The sequence below is a fragment of the Sturnira hondurensis genome, unplaced genomic scaffold (assembly GCF_014824575.4).
Source record: "Sturnira hondurensis isolate 20B ecotype Veracruz unplaced genomic scaffold, ASM1482457v3 Scaffold0000256, whole genome shotgun sequence".
NCBI classification, from domain to species: Eukaryota; Metazoa; Chordata; class Mammalia; order Chiroptera; family Phyllostomidae; genus Sturnira; species Sturnira hondurensis.
Genome location: NW_028072887.1, coordinates 5,599,754 through 5,612,983, shown reverse-complemented (window position 1 = coordinate 5,612,983; position 13,230 = coordinate 5,599,754). Strand labels below are relative to the sequence as shown.

Here is a 13,230-nt window from a genome sequence, read left to right as displayed (position 1 = left end):
GTAACATTTAAAGTTGTTCTAAAGGTTCCTAAGCCTTTCCTCATTTTTTTGAAATCTTGTTCTTCATTCTGTTCTGGTTGAATGTATATTTCTTCTTTCTGTCCCAAGTTGTTGATCTGAATCCCAGTTTCCCTCTCTTCATTACTGGTTCCATGTACATTTTTTATTTCTTTCACTTTGCATAACCTTCACTTTTTCCTCCATTTTGCACCCATACGTAACCATTTCTATGAGCATCCTGGTCACCAGTGTTCTGAACTCTGCATTTGATAGGTTGGCTATTTCTTCATTTCTTAGTTCTATTTTTGAAACTTTGATTTGTTCTTTCATTTGGGCCATATTTCTTTGTCTCGTCATGCCTATTATGGGGCAGAACCTTAGGTATTCTCCAGGGCAGTACAACACACGCCACTGTGTTGTGGTGCTATATGTGAGGCAGGGGTCTAAGAGAGAACAGTGATGCTTGTTGGGCTCTTGTTCCACGTTCAGTCACTTCCCCCACTCCCCACAGGCAAATTGGGCCCTTCTGGTGCTGATTTCTGGCTGGGTAGGTTTGTGTATATTCAGGACTCTGTGGGTCCCTCTAATAGACTCTCCCACAAGACTGGGAGTTTCTCCCGCTGCTGCACCCCCCACAGGTTTTTATAATAGAGCTATTGAGGCTTTATTTTCCCACACTGGAACCCTGTGTTTCACATTTTATCTTGCTCCCCAGTTGTTGTTCTCAGTTTATCCACATACAAATGTGGGACCACCTGGCCCACCAGCTGCCACCTGCTGTGCTCCTCTCCTCCCTGGCTGCCCATCTCCACCCCTCCTACCAGTCTGGCTGAATGTTTCTTTTTTAACTCCTTGGTTTTCAGACTTCCCATACAGTTCAATTTCCTAGCAGTTCTGGCTGTTGTTGTTTGTTTGTTTTTAAGTTGGTTGTTTCCTTCTTTTCATTGTGCAAGTGAGCAAAGTATATCTACCTATGCCTCCATTTTGGCTGGGATTTGCTTGTTCTCATTCCAGGAATTTTAGTCTTAACAGGTCTAAACTCAGTCTCCTAATCTTCTACTCAGAGTTGCTTTCTCTCCACAGGCTCCATCATGTTTCTGTTTGCTCAGCCCCAAAACCTTGGAGCCGTACTAGCCTGTCCTTTGTGTTATATTTCACATGCAATCCAAATGCAAGTCCTGTTGAAACTGCCACTTCAGCTGTACCACCCATTCTAAACTACAGTACCTCTGTTCTGGATTATTGCCTCTTAACTGGTTCACCTCCACCTACCCAGGTCTCTTACAATCTGTTCTCCAGTAGCTAGCAATGTGATCCTTTAAAATATAATTCAAATCACACTATTCTTCTTCTAATAATTTTCTAAGAGCTACCTTCTCATTCAGAGAAAAAGCCAGTCACTACAATCACCCCTCTTATCTGCCTCCTTCTTCTTTTGTATTTCTTCTTTCATATTTTTCCTTCAATTGTCCTCCTTCATATTGTACTCCTTCTTTCATGTTTTTTCCTTCAATTGTACTATTTCTTCTTTCATATTTTTTCCTTCAATTGCACTCCACTCTATTGCTCATGACACTGCAGGTATGCTCAACTCCATCTGCTCTGCAAATATAACAGGCATGTTGCTTCCTTAGGGCATTTGCCCTCCTGCTCCTGCTGTGGACAGCTGCTTTTCAAGAAAACCGCATGGCAATCTTCCTTGCCTCCATGAGGTCCCAGCTCAAATATCTGTGTATCAAGTGATGCCTCCTCTAACCACCCTATTTTAAGTATTTACCCCCACTCTCACTATATTCTCCTTTCAGACTCTTCTTTTTTTTCTGTCCACATATATCATCATCCACAATCTATAGATGTTTACTTTCATTTTTATTTTTTCTGTTCAACACTCTTCCCCACTCCCAGGCATGAAGCTCCAATGTGATAAACGTTTTCAACTGGTCCCTTGCATCTAGCTGTTTGCCTGGAAGATAGTATGCACTCAATAATTATTATATGAATGAAAGATTGAATGAATAGTAGATTAACAATTGTAGTAGAAATGTGAATAAAATTTCATTTTTTGTACCAATTATTTGACTTCTCAATTTCTGTTCAATAATTTTTTTAGTTTTTAAAAATTTATTGGGATGACATTGGTTAATAAGATTATATGGGTTTCAAGTGTACATTTCTATGACACATGATTCGTATCACCTTGTGTGCCAGCCACCCACAGTGAAATCATCTTCCATCACCATATATTTGGTCCCTTTTACCATTTATTACCTCCTAACTACTTCCCTCTGGTAACCACCATACTATTGTCTGTCTATGAGTTTCAGTTTTGTATCCTACATATGTATAAAATCATATGGTTCTTAGCTTTTTTTAACTGACTTATTTTATTTATTATGATGTTCTCAAGATCCATCCATGTTGTCATAAATGGCTGTATTTCATCTTTTTTTTATGGCTGAGTGGTATTCCATAGTATATATATGCCACCTCTTCTTTATACAATCCTTTACTGTAGAACACTTTGGTTGTTTCCGGGTCTTAGCCACTAAGAAAAATGCTTCAATAAATATAAAGGTGCACATATTTTTTCAAATAAATGTTTTCAAATTTTTCAGTAGATACCCAGAAGAGGGATTGCCGGGTTATATGGTAACACTCTTCTTAATTTTTTTATGAATCTTAGTGTCTGTACCAGTTTACATTCTCACAAATAGTGAATGAGGATTCCTCTTTCTCCACAGCCTCTCCAATACTTGTTATTACCTATGTTGTTGATAACAGCCACTCTAACAAGTATGAAGTGATATCTCATTGTAGTTTTGATCTGCATTTCCCTAATGGCTAGCAAAGTTCAGCATCTCTTCATATATTTATCGACCATTTGTATGTCTTCTGTTAGGTCCTCTGCCCATTTTTTAATTGTTTTTTGTTTGGTGTTGAGTTGTATGAGTTCTTTGTATATTTGGGATATTAACTCCTTGTCAGAAATGTTGTTTGCAAATATCTTCTCCCATTTTGTTGGTTGCTGGGAACCGCTCTGCCTGGTTTCAGGAATTGTAACTGCCTCCCATGGCTAAGACTCAGTGAGCGACCTCTGGAATGTGAGCCACTTAGGAGACAAAACTTATCTCTGGTAGTAAACGCTGCTTCTGCTTACTCCCCTGCCCCCAAAGCATGGTCGATAACAGATGACAGTACGACTCCTCAGAGGAGGGCCAACCTAAGCCAGACATGATCACTTGGGAGGCCATTATAGAAGGACTCGGGGGGGGGGGGGGGTGCAACAAAGAGGGAGCAATGGACCCTTGCCCCCCCCCCCAGCTATTCTGATAGCCCGAGTCCCTGTTTCCATCTGGGAGAAGCACTTCCTGGCTCTAATCCACTTATGCCTAAAAGCCTATGATGGGGAAGGCAGTGCAGCCCTGTGCTGGAAAGTGTGGGTTCCCCTGTTGATCAGGCTTAAGAAAGAATATGTCAAAATCCTCTTAAACCTGCTTTGTTTAGAATGCTCTCATTTAAATGATAAGGGTCCAAGCAAGAAGTTTGTCCCTCAAAGTTTTATGGCTCATTAGCCATCTGACCCTGACTGAGAATAAGCCCTCATGGTTCTTTGAATGCTATCTGTTGTTTGATCCTTACCGCCTATATTCCTGTGTATTACAACCCAATAAAAGCCCCTGGAGGAAGGGACCCCTGGCCTTTTTCCTCTGAGAAACTGGCCACCCTTCCTCCCCAAGCATAGCATGTCTTGGTAGTGTTACTTTCATTTGTGGCGGACAAGGGGACTTAAGGGCAAAATCACCCCCACAGGTTGCCTTTTTGTTTTGCTGGCAGTTTCTTTTGGTGTACAGAAGCTCTTTAGTTTGATACAGTCCCATTCATTAATTCTTGCCTCTTCTTCCCTTGCCTTTGGGATCAAATTTATAAAATTTTCTCTAAGATCAAGGCCTATAAGTTTAGAACCTCTGTTTTGTTCTCTATGATTTATTGTTTCAGATCTTATATTTAGGTCTTTGATCCATTTTGAATTCATTTTTGTACATGGGAACAAACTGTATTCTAGTTTCATTTTTTTGTATGTGCCTTTCCTAGTTTCCCAGCACCAATTATTAAAGAGGCTTTCTTTTTCCCATTGTATGTTTTTGGCTCCTTTGTCAAAAATTATTTGCCCATATACATGTGGTTTTATTTCTGGGCTCTCAATTCTGTTTTTCTTGGTCTGTGTATCTGTGTTTCTGCCAATAATCATGCTATTTTGATTATGATAGCTCTATAGTATAATTTGAAATCAGGTACTATGATACTTCCAGGTTCATTCTTTTTTTCTCAGAATTGATTTGACTATTCAGGGTCTTTTGTGGTTCCATGTAAATCACATATTTTTCTTCTATTTCTTTAAAAAATGTCATTGGGATTTTGATGGGGATTGCATTAAATCTGTAAATTGCTTTGGTTAATATGGACATTTTAACTATGTTAATTCTTCCAATCCATGAACACAGAATATCTTTTAATTTTATTGTCTCTTTTTTCAATCTCTTTTAATAATGCTTTGTAGTTTTCAGTATACAGGTCCTTCACATCACTTGTTGACCTTATTCCTAGATATATTATTTTTGTCACAATTGCAAAAGAAATTATTTTCAATACTTTTTCTGAAATGTCATTGTTAGTATATATGAAAGCAGTGGATTTTTGTACACTGATTTTGTATCCTACAAATTTTCTTTATTTGTTTATTGTTTCTAATAGTCTTTTGGTTGAGTCTTTAAGGTTTTCTATGTAAAGAATCATGGCATCTGAGGAGAGTGACACTTTTACTTCTTCTTTTCCAATCTTGATTCCTTTTATTTCTTTCTCTTACTTGATTACTCTGGCTAGGACTTCCAATACTATGTTGAATAATGCCCTGGCTGGTATGGCTCAGTGGACTGAGTGCCTGCCTACAAACAGAGGGGTCACTGGTTTGATTCCCAGTCAGGGCACATGCCTGGGTTGTGGGCTGGGTCTGCAGTAGGGGGTGCACAAAAGACAACTACACACTGATGTTTCTCTCCCTCTCCTTTGCTCTCCCTTTCCCTCTGTCAAAAATTGATAAAATCTTTTAAAAATATACACTATATTGAATAAGAGTAGTATGAGTGAACATCTTTGTCTTTTCTTGTTCTTAGAGGAAAAATTTTGGTTTTCACCATTGAGTGTGATATTGGCTGAGAGTTTATCATATATGCCCTTTATTATGCTGAGGTACTTTCCTTCTATATCCATTGTATTGTGTGTTTTAATCATAAATGTATATTGTATCTTATCAAATGACTTTTCTACATCTATTGATAAGACCATGTGATTTTCATTTTTTGTTTTGTTAATGTGGTGTATTACATTGATCAATTTGTGTATGTTGAACTATGTTTGTGCTCCTAGAATGAACTCCCCCCTGATCATGATATAGTACTTTTGATGTATTGTATTCAATTTACTAGTATTTTCTTTAGGATTTTTGTATCTGCATTCATCAGAGATATTGATCTGTAGTTTTAGTGTGTGTGTGTGTGTGTGTGCGTGTGTTATCCTGACCAGGTTTTGGTATCAGGGTCATGTTGGCCTCATAAAAAGCATTAGGAAGTATTGCCTCTTCTTCAATTTTTTGGAAGAGTTTGAGAATAAGCAGCAAATCTTCTTTGAGTATTTGGTAGAACTCACTAGTGAAGTCAACTGGTTCTGGACTTTTATTTTGGAGGAGGTTTTAGATGACTGTTTCAAGTTCCTCACTGTTGATTGGTCTATTTAGATATTCAAATTTTTCATGATTCAGTCTAGCAAGGTTATATGTTTTTAGGAAGTTATTTTTTTCTTCTAAGTCATTTGATTTGGTGGCATATAGTCTTTCATAGTGTTCTAGTATGATCCTTTGTATTTCTGTGGTATATATGGTAACTTCTCTTTTATTTCTGATTTTGTTTATTTGAGTTTTTTCTCTTTTTTTGTTAATGTGTATAACCAGGAATTTGTAGATTTTATTAATCTTTTCAGAGAATCAGAGAACCTTTATTGCATTAATTTTTCATATAGTCTTTTTGTTCTGTTTCATTCAATTCTGCTCTAATTTTTATTATTTCCATTCTTCTGTTGCTTTGGGGCTGCTTTTATTCTTCTTTTTCTAGCTCTTTAAGATGTAATGTTAGGTTGTTCACTTGAACTTTTTTTTTTGTTTCTTAAGATAAGACTGTAATAATACAACCTTCCCTCGTATTACTGTTTTAGCTGCATCCCAGAAGTTTTGATAGGTCACATCATCATTCTCATTTGTCTTACATATCTTTTGATCTCACCTTTTTTGTTTGTTTGTTTTTCAGTTTATTGCATGAAGGGATTACACTAATCCAAGTTAAAAACAGACCCTAAAATGTTATATTGTATAAGCTGTGAGGTTTAAAAACCTCACAGCTTTTTAAACTTGTGACAAGGGACAGAAGGGAAATTCTACGCTTTGCAAGGAAATCCTCACCTAATCTTCAGTGAGCCCAAAGCACTTAAAACCCATGAATCTTTAGCTGGTTGTCCTCAGCCAGTCCAGTCTCTGAAAGGAACTGGCAGGTGTACTAGCATGGTTCACCCTGTAGCTTAATTATCTCTCCATATTCTGGATGCTCAATTACTCTACCATTGCAGGCAAATTTCTTCCTAAATGCTTTTATTAGTTTCTTTTCATTGTATTCATCAACGATCCTTTGGCAGGTAGTAAGGGTCTTCCTGCTGTTTCTCTGTTGAATTCTTACAGGAATATAATCCCCAGTGCCAGCAGGAAGCAGATCGTCACCTTTAACTTGCATCATCAAAGGGGTAAAGGGGTAGAAAGAGGGGAGGTTATGGATAGCGGACATGCAATATTGTTCCTTTTCTTTGGTGGAAACCGTCTGCAGAAAGCTGTGGCAGAAGAAGGCAGGCTGGAGGTACTGGATGTCAGGAAGCAAGGGAGCTCAAGGGGGAGGTTGCTGAGTCTTTAGAGGCAGCTCAGTGACTGGGGTTTGTCTCTCCTTTTTTCTTCTTTGACCTAGTTATTTTTAGCAGTATGTTGTTTAATCTCCATGTATTTGTGGGTTGTTTTGTTTTGTTATAATTAAATCAGTTTATCTCTAAAATTATGTTTCACTAGAAAGTAAACTCATTCCTCAGTTTCTCTAGATCAAGAAATATCAATTTTTCTCTTAAAGGGCAAGGTAATAAATACATTTAGCTTTGCAGGCCAAAAGCACTCTGTCACAGCTACTCAATTCTGCCATTCTATTTCTAAAGCATTCATGATCCTGCAAAGCCACTTACAAAAGCAAGCTGGGGACCAGATTTGGCCCTGGAGCTGTGGCTTTACAACCTCTGCTACAGATGAAATCCCACAGGTTTGTTGCTAATCCTGGGGTACAGATTCCCACAAATCACTAGCACTGCCAAAAGATGCCAATGAAATCAATATTTTAATACACTGGATTCAACAGAATTTGCAGAAACCAACTTGATTCTTTCTCACTCCCCTCCAACCTGTTCTAGGTACTAACTTTCTTTTCTCTCCCTTAGGTGAAATCTTAGAGGGGTCTCACAACGTTTTCAGTCTCTCTTAGATTTTTTTTTCTGTATACCTTGAGATAGCAAACAGTCCACTACAATATTTTAATCATATAATTCCATTTCCTATACAAGTTCTCCCTTTTCTTCACCACTGTTCTCCTCACTGAATTCTCTGGTCATTACAGCCTGTACCAGCCCTCCAGCCCCCACTCTACTTCAGTTTCATTGTAGTTGCTGTGTTAATTTTGTTAACATATACACCATACAGCCTCATGTTTTATATCTTTTCTAGTGATTGATACGTTCTAAATACTGTAGTCCCCAGACTGAGGAACCTCCCTCACATCCCTATGTCCCATCTATCAGGAAGTCTCATTGATCGTACTGTGATATCATCCATACGTCTCTCTCTCCAGTGACTATGCTGTAGTACAATGATCACCCACTTCTGTGAGCTGACATGGGCACTACGTGTTCACATCATTCATTTCCTCTTTACCTTCCCCTTGGGTTTATTATTTACTCTACAGCAGTGAATAATAGAAAGAATAATCTTTCTGATCCTCCCTTCATACCAACCTAGTCCTTGTTCTTCAAAGTCCCTTTACACCCTTTACTGACTTGTCATTTGTTCTTAGAATTAAGTCGCAACTTTTTATGATAACATCTTAAAGATAGCATCTGCCTGATATGACCCTCTCAACATTCCCAGGTCCACCTGGTCCTGAGTTAGGGTATGTGGCATAACAGCTGCAACTGATAAAAGCTACAGGAGCTGTCAAGAATGAAGACCATACCCAAACTGGATCTATGGCCTAAAATGGGCAGAAACCAGCTCAATCCAACACGGTAATTAATTTACCTCACAGTAATGTCTAATCTCATTATATGTTTATTGCAACACATTAGCATGCTAAAGACGCACTCCACAAAAACAGAAAGCCCATGCAAAGACACAAAATGACCAACAGAGTTCCTATGAGAAGTGTCTACTTTTCTTTTCCTGGGGAGATCCTGAATATCTTCTCCCACATGGAATACCCCAATCCTGATTAAATGAACCTCAAGAAAAGAAACAAATTCCACTAAAGGGGGGTGACTTTATCTGTGGAATAGCCTACTCTCCATCTTACTATGTCACTAATAATCTCACTTTCACTTTAAAATCTATGCTGGCTCACAGTTGAATTCTTTCCTGCACAAGCCAAGAACCCACCATGGATGACAGATTCTTGGGTCGCCAGATCCTGGAACAGGTGCATCAGCACCACCCTCCCATCATTCATACGCTTTCAGCCATCCTGGTTATATTTTAAGTCCTTATACTCATATCTCCTTCCTACCAGAAGTCCTTCACATGCTGCTACATCTGTCTGCACACTCTTTTCTCTACATTTCCCTTCATTAACTAATTTTAAACCTTCCTACTATTACAGTAGGTAGTTATTTAATTAGTTATTAACAAAGTAAGGGAGTAAATGGAATCAGATATTAAGCCTGATTAACTAGGAAGCTGCATCAAACATTAAACCTAATTAAGTCTGGAAGGCGCTGCTTCCACAACTCCAAAGGACAGCCACGTTGCTCCGCCAAGAGGATTAACATCCCTCTATCCCTGATCAAATGGGGAGGAAGGACTGGCTTTCTAATTTCTCCTGAAGAACAATCAGCTCCTTTCCATTGGTTACTGGGGAAAGGGATAAACCAGTAAAGTTGAAATTCCTCTGCTGAAACATGTACAGTAAAAGTCCGATGTCCATACAGAACTATGAGGCATGGCAGCAGAAGCCAAAAAAATGATCATAAAGGGGAAATTATCCTGGGGAAATGTAGGAAAAAACTAGATAGGATAACAGCACAGAAACCTGGAAGGTCCAAGAAAGGGATTGAATGGGGGAGGACCCAGCACAAGCCCTCAAAAAATTAGGAGAAGATTGGTTAGTCTTAAAGAAAGCTTACCCCTTCCCAAATCGAAGGAAATATCATCAGAGCTTAACAAAGGGGCACATTCATGTTCTTTCTCTCTGTGTAGCAGTGGCACAGGTTTTGGTGTGGCAGCCTCGAGGCTGAATCAGTGCCCAAAGTGAGGGTAACAGAGACTAAGCTATATTACTGAGACTTCATATGCCAATTTGGGCTAATGACTGAGCAGCTCTGGGTCCTGGAATTCCCCCTGAGCTTGGTGTGGCCCCAGAGGCCCCACATTAAGATAAAGCTGAGCCACCTGGTTGGGGCTGAGACATCAGGCACCTGGAGGCAGATTTTGTTTTCACTCTAATAAATCTTGCCTCAAGTTCTCCTGTGCATGGGTCCCCAAAACACATGTCCCATGACTCAGTAAAAGAATCCTATCTCCACTAACAACACTACCCAGTTCAAGTGTCGTCTTCTCCTATTTGACTTGAAAAACATTTTGAGATGCCCTGAATGGTGTCATTCAGTAAGTTGGGCATCATCATACAAACCAAAAGGTCACCAGTTTGATTCCCAGTTAGGGCACATGCCTAGGCTCAGGTCCCCAAGTGGGAGCATGTAAGAGGTAACTAACTGATGTTTCTCTCATGTATCATGTTTATTCCTCTCTTTCTCCCTCCCTTCACCTCACTAAAAACAAATAAATAAAATCTTTAAAAAATAAAATATTTTTAAAAAGATATTATGGACAAAATAATATATTAACTATGTGTGTTTGCAGTTTCATTTGCTATTTTCCACTTAATTGTATCAGGTAAGGTGTTTTCATAAGTAACCAAAATTCCGTATCAGACTGGCTTGAACTATCAAAGATATTTCTTAATTTATAAAATAGAAAATTTGAAAAGTAGAGCTTTTTCTCTACCATCTCCCTTCTCTGAAGTTGGTCACGTCTGCCCTTCACATGGGTTGCTTTGTTCTCAGGCTCACTTCATTGTAACAGCAAAATAGGGCATTTCAGTTTCAGACTTTGCACCCTTGTGACACTCTATCCAGAAGGAAATTGAGAGAAGAATTTTAGCTAAATTATTAAACAGAAATCCTTAGTTTCATTCTCATGGCCCCACTTAGGGAAGAGGTCCCTTATTAGTGACAAAGCGGGTGTGCTGATTAGCTTAAACCCATGAGAGCCCACCCTGGATGCAGTGGTAGCAGGTGAGATTTATTCTTTTCAGATTCCAGTGGTGCTTCACTAAGGGAAGGGTTGGTTTTCTAAATGAAAGATCAGCCTACTTCAGCAAAATGAGCAGGGACCTGGATCCCTGGAAGCTACCTACTGCATACCACAATGATAAACTGAATATTCCCCACCTCATTTAATGTGCTAAAACATTACATTTAAAATCTTCATAGTCACCATGGTGTAATGTTCCATCTTATGAATCCCATGAATATAACACCTTAATTTTATTAGTTATATAAGGAAGTTACTTCCAGTGTTTTGAAATATTACTGCAATTCTCCCTCTCTTCCTTTGCTTAGGTTCATCTTTCTCTTCACTATACACTCATTATCTATTATAAAGAGCTATTATAAATAATACTAGATAAACATGCTTGTGCGTAAGTATTTTTCCACCTTTCCAATTATTTTCTTAGAATAAATTTATAATGATAGAATTGATGGGTCAAAGGCCAAAATTGTTGAAATATAAGTTGTCCTTCAAGGAGATTGTACCAATTTGTACTGTACAACAGATACTTAGTGCATGACTGAGCTAGTTTCTTGACATTATTGCTAATTAACACAACCCCTTTCATTCACAAGTATCAAGTTTTCTGTCACTTCCATGCCTTTCTTCCTATTGTATTCTCAGTCTGGCTAACTCTATCTCCCTTCCAACGCTCATTACCCCTCTCTGTCAGCTCCTATTTGTTCTAAGTTTCAATCATACTTCTGGCATCTCACCAAACATAATCCATTATAATTATTTGTCCATTTGTTCTTCTCTTAAATTAGGCAGTGAATTATTTGAGGAAAAATATTATTTATTAATATTCAACCCTATAACCTCACTACTTAGCACTGTTTATAATGTAGGACATACTCAGAACTGTGTTTTAAATGACAGACATGTGGGACTTCCAGCCAAGATGGAGGCATAGGTAGATAACATTGCCTTCTTATACAACCAAAAGAAGGACAACAACAAATTTAAAAACAAAAAACAACCAGAACTGCCAGAAAATTGAACTGTATGGAAATCTGACAACTAAGGAGTTAAAGAAGAAACATTCATTCAGACTGGTAGGAGGGAGAGAAATGGGCAGCTATGATGGAGAGGATGTAAAACAAGGTATGGCTGGAGGACCAGGTGGCTTCACATTTTTAGGTAGATAAACCAGGAAAAACAACTGGGGAGTAAGACAGACCATGCAACCCAGGGTTCTAGCATGGGCAAAGAGCCTCAAAACCTCTGACTGTAAAGACCAGTGGGGGTTATAGCAGCAGGACAAACTGCCAGTCTCATAGGATATTTCATTGGAGAGACCCATGGGGTCATAGCATGTACACAAACCCACCCACACAGAAATCAGCACCAGAAGGGCCCAATTTGCTTGTGGGGTGCAGGGGAAGTGACTGAAAGTGGAGTGGGAGCCCAACAAACACCATTTTTCCCTCTCAGACCCCTCCCTCATATATAGCACCACAACACAGTGACGTGTGTTGCACTGCCCTGGCGAATACCTAAGGCTCTTCCCCATAACAGGCATGATGAGACAAAAAAATATGGCCCAAATGAAAGAACAGATCAAAACTCCAAAAATAGAACTAAGTTATGAAGAGATAGCTAACCCATCAGATGCAGAGTTCAGAACACTGGTAATCAGGATGCTCACAGAATTGGTTTGAGTATGGTTGCAAAATAGAGGAAAAAGTGAAGGTCATGCAAAGTGAAATAAAGAAAAGTAGATAGGGAACCAACAGTGATGGGAAGGAAACTGGGACTCAAATCAATGCTTTGGACCAGAAGGAAGACATAAACATTTAACCAGAACAGAATGAAGAAACAAGATTTCAAAAATGTGAGGAGATGCTTAAGACCTCCAGGACAACTTCAAGCTCTCCAATGTCTGAATCATAGGGGTGCCAGGAAGAGAATAGGAAGAGCAAGAAATAGCAAATTTATTTGAAAACATAATGAAGGAGCGTTTCTCCAATATGGTGAGGGAAATAGACTTCCACGAAGTCCAGGAAGCTCAGAGAGTCCCAAACAAGTTCAACCTAAGGAAGCACACACCAAGGCATGCCATAATTACATTACCAAAGATTAAGGAGAGAATCTTAAAAGCAGTAAGAGAAAAGGAGACAGTTTTCTACAAAAGAGTTCCCATAAGACTATCAGCTGATTTCCAAAAAGAAACCTTGCAGGAAGGAAGGGGCTGGAAAGAAGTATTACAAGTCATGAAAGGCACGGACCTACCTTGAAGATTACTCTATCCAGCAAAGCTATTATTAGAATGGAAGGGTAGATAAAGTGCTTCCCAGATAAGGTCAAGTTAAAGGAGTTCATCATGACCAAGCCCTTATTACATGAAAAGTTAAAGGGACTTATCTAAGAAAAAGAAAAAGATCAAAACTATGAACAGTAAAATGACAACAAACTCACAAGTATTAACAACTGAACCTAAAAATAAATAAATAGATAGATAGATAGATAAACAAATAAATAAATAATACAAACTAAGCAAA

General features: G+C 38.7%; 1 pseudogene; it reads right to left on the bottom strand.

Annotated features, from left to right (window-relative positions):
- Positions 1-6,533: 6,533 nt before the first annotated feature.
- On the bottom strand, positions 6,534-6,884 carry LOC118976305 (eukaryotic translation initiation factor 1-like; annotated as a pseudogene).
- Between the last annotated feature and the right edge of the window lie 6,346 nt (positions 6,885-13,230).